Source organism: Chenopodium quinoa, unplaced genomic scaffold, assembly GCF_001683475.1.
Source record: "Chenopodium quinoa cultivar QQ74 unplaced genomic scaffold, ASM168347v1, whole genome shotgun sequence".
Lineage (NCBI taxonomy): Eukaryota > Viridiplantae > Streptophyta > Magnoliopsida > Caryophyllales > Amaranthaceae > Chenopodium > Chenopodium quinoa.
In genome coordinates, this window is record NW_018745063.1 from 1,525,647 (window position 1) to 1,535,158 (window position 9,512).

Consider the following 9,512-nt stretch of genomic DNA (forward strand, 5'->3'; position numbering starts at 1 on the left):
GAATGGTCCCCAAGAATGGCCACAATCTGATGCCTGTGTCATCCCACCAAAATTGAAAAAGGCGCATGGCAGACTAAAGACAAAGAGGAGATATCAGGCAGGAGAGACAACATCTTCTGGAAAATTGAGGAAGACAAGAAACCCTCATACTTGTAGCTTATGTGGAATATAAGGGCATAACAAAAGTGGATGCAAGAATGCTCCAAAAGAAAGAGAAGCAACTCAACACACACCCACAACAGAAGAGCCTCAATCTGATGCACATGCACTTACCAGTTTTGGGCCCATGCACATGAGGGCCGAGGATTTGGAGTGTACACATATCCTAATGGCTATAGAGAGTTGCATCAGCATGAAACTCTAATTCATTTAATTCCTACATTGTATTTACACTGATATTGAGAGTTTTTATTTTTGGTAAATTGAAGGTTCCAACCAATCCCAAACCAAGTCAACAACAAACAAATAGGGAATTTTACACTGATATTGAAGGGGAGCAAACTGTGTACTCCTTCACTCAAGATCAATAACCTATGTCAAGCCAGCAACAAAGCCAAAACAGCAATACCATTTCAAGTCAAGCATTGCAGGTAATAAAAACACAGAAATTATTATATTGATTCCATCATTAGAACATAAATTCATACACTAATTGTAATAATTATTACAGGATTTAGGAAAGAAGAAGAGAAACAACAAGAAGTAGCTGCACAAGGTACAAATAGATACTTAATTCAGGCTACATTTGATCCATTCTTCATTGCATACCAAATTCCTAGCACAAGAAGCACAATATCAACCCTCCATAAGTCACAATTAATGCCCAAATTCATCCTTGCAGCCCTTTTAATTTTAAGCATAACATAATCACTTTCAATCTTCCTAGCATACTTGTTTGCTTGCTTCAATTCCTTCCTCATTGACATAACTTCATTCTTGAGTTCATGCTTCTCTTGCATAAAACCCCAATATCACCTCAGTTTGCTGTGCATTGGGGTCTTCCATGTTCACCCACTTAAAAAATTTGTACCCCCTCCTATCAGTTTCTACATCATAGATAGGGCAAGCAAGAAACCTTCAGCCATGGTTATCTCTTGTCTATGCCCTACTCTTAAACACCAACAAACCACAGTGACATCTACTCCCAGAGTTGCTTGCTTGACATGTTGACAGGGTAAAGTCGTATCCCCTAATCAAAAGTAATTACCTTAGTCCTCTAACTAAAGTAGATAGGGAAGTAGGGTCGAACTCCACAGGGAAACAAGTCTTTATATTCCTAATTAACTAATATAATCTAGATTATGAAGTAACTAATATATAAGTTGAATATGAAACTAAACTACGAAGATTGAGAATAGGGAGAAAACAATATATAAAAGGATCTAGGGCACAGGTTCACCAATAAATAATATTCCAGGGTAGAGTATAATAATCATTCATTAATGCATATATTAATCAGATTATAAAGGGCTTTCTCTACGTATTATAATCACACAATTAATTTACCGGTATTAAATCTCATCTTTCGAATCTCGACCTAACCATTTATAAATTAACCTGCCTATTGAAACTAGACCTAAACATCAATTCTCATCTGTCGAATCTCGAATCAATATTGTTAAACTCATACATAAAAGATCTGCGCAAATCTAGTCACAGAGAATTAAATCAATCAATAGGAAATTAATCTAGCATTGACAATTAACAACCATAAATTACCCCTTCATATTATTCATGGATCCTCATATACCCTAAAAAGAAAACTACTCACACATAGTAAAAACTAAACTAATCAAAGCAATAAAACAAGTCATGATGGAAGGAGTAAAATAAACAACTAAGATTAAGAGAAGAGAAATCGTTACCAAACTAATCTGTATTAATGGAAAAATTAAGAACAAGAGTTGAGAGAGAAGTTAAGAGGAAGAAAAATCCTAAGTAGAGAAAGAAAGTCTAATAAAGAAGATAATCAAAATTCCGTACAAAACTCGTATATAAATGTTTCTTAAAACCAAAAATTAAAACTAAACTAATCAGGCTATATAAAAACACGCGCCCGATCGGGCGAAGGGCCGCCCGATCGGGCCCGCCTTTTCCTTCGCGCTCCTTCTAAGCATCATCGCCCGATTGTGCTAGACGCTCGCACGATCGGGCGCGCTATAAGCACGCACAACACCAACGCCGCGCCTGATCGGGCCCTTGCTCCACTTTGAGGCTCGGACTTCGATTGGGCTTGATTTATCGGCCCAATCCGGATTTCCTCTTCGGGTCTTGAATACTCGGTCCAAATACCTCGGGATCCCAATTACCAAGCCCTTAATCACCGGCTCGATGACTCTAACCAGCCTTGGGCTTCAAGGATGGTCGTGCACTTCTAATTCCCGTAGTCGCTCCATGAAAAACCCGAGAAAATGCTCCAAAGGCGCAATTTCCTACAAAACTCAACAAAGACTACGAAAACACTAGAAAACACAAATTAGTAATAAAAGTGGCTTGAAAGAGCCAAAAACACTACTAATTATGACCAAGGGACGGGGGTAAACTACTTTATAAAATGGACATATCAAATTCCCCCAAGCCAAACCTTTGCTTGTCCCTAAGCAAAGAGCTCATCAAAGAATCAATAAATATGCTTCACCCCAAAAGTAAAAATCAAACACAAATGATTCAGGGTAAATCAAATAAACATGCTTCAAAATCAACCAATCAAATCCATCTAATTACCAATCTTCCCTAACAATTGTCAAATAGAGTAAACCACAAGAGCATATAGAATTCAAGACTAGTGCTCACGCACTCAACTCTCATTTTTGTGGCGAGTAAAAGATGTACTCGATCGCTCTCCATCCAACCCCTTTATGTGAACAATGCCCACCCATCTCACACTCTCGTGTGTATAAAACAATGAACGCTCAATCCTACTAGTCGACTTGAAATATGCCAAATCATAACTTGCATTGATAAACAACACTTTCACATTCATACAATTCTATGCACAAAGGTTGGAAAGTCTTTAAAGCTTGTAATGTAAGGTTAGAGTGAAGGGTAGGAATCATTTGGGAACAAGTGAGAGAAAAGATATGCTTAAGGGAGCAAATCCTAGCAAAATCCATGATCATAATAAATAATGATCAACATCTCCTACATAACCAACTCTAACATCAACCAAATATACTCCAATCAGCATAAACAATCCCAACACTTACAATTTCACTCATAAAAATATAATAATGAAGAAATAGAGTGAATAAACAAACTTTATTTTCCAAACTTGAATTTTTCATTGAGGCTCAAAATTATTTTTCTTTGATCAACCTCCAACTAGAACATTTGAACACTTTTTTTCTTTCGAAGTTCACTTATTTTTTTTCACATTCTTTTTTTCTTTGAACTTCTCTTTTTTTTTCATAATATCATGCTTTATTTTTCAAGAAAATATAATTCTCAAACTCATCAAAAATAAACATGATCAAAACAAGACAACCTCTCAAAACCCACCCAAATTGTGCAAATAATAAGCACACTACAAACTCCCTCACCTCACTCACTAATAGCTCCCCAAGCCGAGCTTGGGACTAGTAACCAATGGGGCAAAATAGACTTGTAATGTGGCTAATAAACAACAAAAAGTCAAGGCAACAACATGGGTAGCAAGAAGGGAACAAATGTATCTACAACCATCTGGAGGCTACCTAAAAGAACAAATGTCTTCGTCCTCCACAATGTGCATAATAATGAATCATATAAATATTACTAATAGTTGCAAACCAATACTCAAATTCATTGACATACCAGGAACTATGGAACTATCACACATTTCCTAACCAAATCAACTAGTCAAGCACTATATTCACAAGTAGTTGGACAAAATTGACGCATTTTAAGGTTTCAAGGCAATCAAACATCAAATCATGATCAACTAATCCACAATGCTTATCATCAAATACCAAGAATCAAAACAATTTTCTCAAGTAAGGGGCACAGGGAAGCATAATTTACAATTCATTGGAAAGTATTTTTGGATTTTTATTTTTTAATTTTTTTTAATTTTTTTTTATGTATAAGAAAGCAATAAAAAACTACACTAGGAAAGAAATAAATAGAGAAAAGAGAAAGAAGGTTATCATATATACAAGAAATCTCCCCCCAAGCCAAATCAAGCAATGTCCTCATTGACTTGGGAGGGTAGCTAGGAGGAGCTACTCCTCATCGTCATCCATCCTCTCATATCCCCCTCCATGGCTCGAGCCGGCACCACCATGGCTCGGTCCAGCACCACCATAACCCGAACCACCTGCAAAGTAGTTAGGGTCTACATTCCCCCCATACCCCCAAAAGGAGCATCACCCCCATAACCATGGACTGAAGAGTAGTCAACATAAGTACCATACGCACCGGGGTGAGAATACCCTCCTTGGGGGTATTGGAACCAATCGGGAGCAAGTGAATCGGGGGGAATATCCCCCAACGGGCATAATCATCATACATGGGGTATAGACCTCTCCCGAGGTTCCTCTCTAAGTGTCCTACCCTCTCATCCAAGGTGGTTAACCTAGAATCTAGGTTTTGCATCATACCCTCAACTCTCCTTTGCCCCATCTCAATACGGTCTAATTGGCTCCTAAAAGCCGAAAAGTCATAAGGGGCATTGGGGTCAATGTTGTAGTTGGTTGAGGAAGTGGGAATATCATATGTAAAGGGTGGAGGTGATGGGTAGTGTGGTGAATGGTGATGAGGTGAGTGGTGTATGGGAGATTGGTGGGGTTGAGGTGAAGGGTGAGGTGGTTGAACCTCACCTTGATCGTTAATCTCGAAAGTGTAAGAAGGCTTCCCCTTCTCAAATTTGGTCAAGGTGGGGTTCGGTAAAGTGAAAGCATTATCCCTCCTACTCGATTCTCGTTGAACCACCCACCAAGTCTCACCTCCCATGACATTAATCTAATTAAGGCCGCCTAAATAGGGTAGGTCCATAATAGTTGGGCCGGCTACCTTACCGTCATTGTTAGGGACAAAGTTAAGGTGTTTGACCGTTATGTGTGTTACTAGGCCACCAAAATAAATGGGTACCCTAGACCTACCCGCCTCGGCCGCATTGGCCACCCGTTGGAAGTGGTTGGCCATTTTGTGGACTATGTTGAGCTTTTCACTCCTAGGGATCATGTATGACCCTAGCAATTCAAGCTCATCCCGCCTAACATTGGCGGGTTCATGCCTTCCAAAAATGGTAAGGCCAACAAACCGTTGCCAAAGCTTTGGCACGGGATGTTGTATCCAAGTGCCCTTGGCATGTTGGAGGTTCAAATTAGGATCCCTCGTAAGGGATTGATAGACAACGGCGATGCTGTCTTGGGGAGGTTCAATTGGCCTATCCGATTTTAAATCAAAAATTTTACCAAATTCTTTCAATGTCAATCTAACATCATTATTGAATAATCTAAATTGAACATGAGAAATTAAAGCATTAGATTTTATGACATTAAAACTAGAAACGAATTCTAAGGTTAAGTAATCATAAGTATCATAATGCATGTTAAAGAAACCAATCATGCCAACTCCCTTGAACAACTTTTCTACATGCTTATCAATTCCTAATCTAATAAGGGTGGGGTGATGAATAAAACGAGTGGGAATTACCTGCCTTAAAGTGAGGTTGATCATCCTTTGTTTTTGCTCTTGGGTGGTGATGACCACCCTCTCCCATCCCGGAACTTGCAAATCCGGGTCAATTCTGGCCTCTTGTTGCCTTGAGCTTTCCCCCCTTACAGCTCTTGATCTCTTGAGAGCCATTGTGATTAGAAAATATAGGAATTGAAGACTTTCTCTCTCTTAGGGTTTAGAGAAAATTGAGATAAAGTGGTAGAAATTAGGTGTAGATTGTAGAGAAAGATGAAAGGATTAAAAATATGCAAAAATTTTTGAGTTTTGATGGAAGGATTGGAGAAGATCTTGAAAATAAGTGAGGAAAGAAAGAAGGGGAAAGGATATAGGGGACGACCAAATAAGGCGCGCCCGATCGGGCAAGCCTCGCCCAATCGAGCGGATAATTGCTGAAACCCAGAACCTTAGTTGCGCGCCCGATCGGGCGAGCTCCGCCTGAATGGGCGCGAACTGACAAGCGCACTTTAGGGCGCGCTTTAGAGCATATTTTAGGATGATTTTGGATGTATTTGGGGCCGCTTTGGCCGATTATTACCTTGTTATGCTTACGTTCCCCATATTACGTGCTTCACGGGTTTTCGGTTTGTTTTTGATGTGTTTTCAGGTAATATCAACCGAGTTTAATTGGATCCCGAGCCCTTGATGCGTAACCGAGCTAGCCTTGACCGGAGTCCGAGGAGTTAAGGAAGTTCAAGTGCCGTGCATTGATTACATAGCACAAGCAACACGGCCGTGTTACCATAGGCACACCCGTGCTGGCCTATAAGCAAGCAACCCCAGGCAAGGCAGCACGGCCGTGCAAGCCAATAGCACGGCCGTGTCAGTATCCACGCACCCGCACGGCCGTGCAGGCCATTAGCACGGCCGTGCCAGATGTTGCCCGTGCCCGTGTCAGCTTCAGTATGAGCCCCGTGCTAGAGCATATTCAGCACGGCCGTGTCATTTTTAGCACGGCCGTGCCAGGAAGCTGCACGGCCGTGCCAATTTGAAGAAGAAATCCGGTTTACTTATTGACAAGCTAGCACGGCCGTGCCAAATACAGCACGGCCGTGCTGATCCAGGGTTAACTGCGCGCTTGACTTCTCCGCATTAGAAGACGTTTATAAGGCCCAACTTTAAGTTGATTCCCCAGACAGTTTTAGAGATAGTTTTGAGAACCTTTGTAGAGAGTTATTGGAGAACGTTCTTAGTATTAGAGATTCATTAGTTTTCTTAGAGATATTTCTAGAGATTTTAGTTTTCTTGGATTGATTTGAAGCAAGATTTGCGAAGATTCTTTGTATTATTCATTGACGACGGATATCAAAGTTCTGAACTTTTCCATTGATTCGCATCAATACAATTGGTATTATTCATTCTTGTTTATTAATTAAGATTTATTATTCCTTAATCAGAATTCATGTTTATATCTATTATGCTTTTGGAATTCATTATTGCTTTGATTATGAATATGTGTGAGTAGTCTCCTAGCTAGGGTTTCGGGATGAAACCCGGCCTAGGTAATCTATGTAATTGAGGATTGATTTTGATAAACGGATTGTGATTAAATTGATTATATGCGATTGCATGTTAATTCATTATAATAGGAGTAGCTAACCTAGAATCTTGATTTTGATTGCATGATATCCTTGATTTGAACAAGAGATTGTGAATTGAGTATTTCATTATTGAATGTGGTTTGATTATGTATCGAGTAATGTTAAGTGCATGAGAAATCCAAGCTTAGTATTGCCCGTTGTCTTCCTATCACATGATATTGATCAGACATATAGTCTTTGCATATCCCGTTTGTCTCTGTGATTCCTTGTTGCGTAGTTACCGATGGTTTGGTGAATTCCCGTTCTCCCTAGTGTCTTAGTTTATTGATTTATTCCATCTTGTTAGTATTATTTTAGAACACCATTTTCCATTGATTTCGAACTAGCTTAGGTTTAAGATTGATTTGCAATTACTCTCGTTCCTCGTGGACCGAACCCTTTATTTGCCATTGTACTTGGTTATAGGGTGTTCGTATAAGTATTGTTTGATTGAGAGTTAGATTGTAGCGACCGATTTAACCCTTGTCACGAACACGAACGAAAATTTTGCCCTTTCACTCGCCCGGTCGGGCGAGTTTCGCCCGACATTTCTTTTCCTTCACTCGATTTGCGCCCGATCGGGCAACCTCGCCCGATCGGGCGAAATAAGCTCGAGTTTCTAACTGCTCTTGCACGCCCGATCGGGCAACTTCGCCTGATCAGATGTCCGTAGCTTTTTCTTCGTCTTCAAATTTTTCTAAGTCTTTTGACCTCTTAAACCTATACCTCTACAAAAACACTTATAAACGGTAAAATTCACTCTCCTCGCCTCTCTAAAATAAAAGTAAAAAAGAAAAAATAAAACTAGTCTAGAAAGCAAGAAATACGGGTTGTCTCCCGCAAAACGCTGGTTTATCAAGATCCCGCACAACCTTCTTACCAAGTACAATAACTAGGACCCTTGGCCTAACGCTTGATCGGGTGGTTTCTCACCCGGTCTAGCGGTGTTTAGGCTGTGATGCGGCTTCCTGACATACCCTGTGGGACGCCAAATTACCTTATCTGGGGGATCCTCCTTAACTTGGGCTGGGGATCCTCCTTAACTTGGGCTGGGGGGTCTTCAATGCTACGCACCAAAGATCCTTCTTTGATCGAGGGTTGCTTCAAATTGTCATTGCATTCAACACTAGCAACTCGATCTAGCGGGATACCTACCGTAGGCTCGATTTGCACATTTTGCTCGATCGGTTCCACCTTTTCATCTTCGAAACCAAGACCAACGGTGTAAAGTGCTCTTTCTATTGCATCGACTTCCTTCTGTCATTTGTCTATCTCATTTGAAAGGGATGCAACACAAGATACCGCCTCCAAGGGATCTTTTTCAAGAGCTTGGGGCTTGTTAGAATAATTTTCAACCACATTAACACTGAAACATTTCTCCTCAGTCATGGAGTTTTTAGGGGCATTATTCAAATTAAAAACAACTTTATCATCCCCTACTGATAATGTTAACTTACCACTTCTTACATCTATGACTGCTCCTGTAGTGTTAAGGAATGGTCTACCCAAAATAATTGGGGTTTGCATATCCTCAGCCATATCAAGAACAACAAAATCTACAGGTATATAAAATTTACCTACTCTAATCTAAAACACCTAAGGGGTATTTGAAAGAACGGTCGGCCATTTGTAGAGTTATATTGGTAACTTTTAATTTACCCATATTCAACTTAGAACACATAGATAATGGCATGACGCTAACACTTGCACCCAAATCACATAATACATTATCAATCAAGAGATTGCCAATATGACAAGGAATAGAAAAACTACCCGGATCTTTTAATCTAGGTGGAGACTTATTTTGAAGTACGACACTACACTCCGTAGTGAAAGCTACTGTCTCTACCTCACTAATAGATCTTTTTCTCGTCAATATTTATTTCATAAATTTTGCATTCGAGGGGATTTGTGTGATTAATTCAGTGAAGGGGACTGTTATCTTCAAATCTTTTACCACTTCCAGGAACTTACCAAACTGCTTATCCAAGTTTGTCTTCAATTGACGATTGGGGAATGGAAGTTTGATAATTGGCTTTGGGGCATTATTGCCCTTATCTGGAGTAGCCACAATCTCTGGAGTCGTACCCTGCAATGTAGAATTAGATATGTTAGTACTATCCTTTAGCCCTGCAGGGCTATTAACTACATTGTTTGGTTTAACGGAATCAAGATTAGCATTATTTAATAAAACAGGTTCATCAACTTTGGGCATAGGGGGCCCTTCATAGTTTGAACCACTCCTTAGAGTAATTTCAAATTCTTGATCCGTAGGCC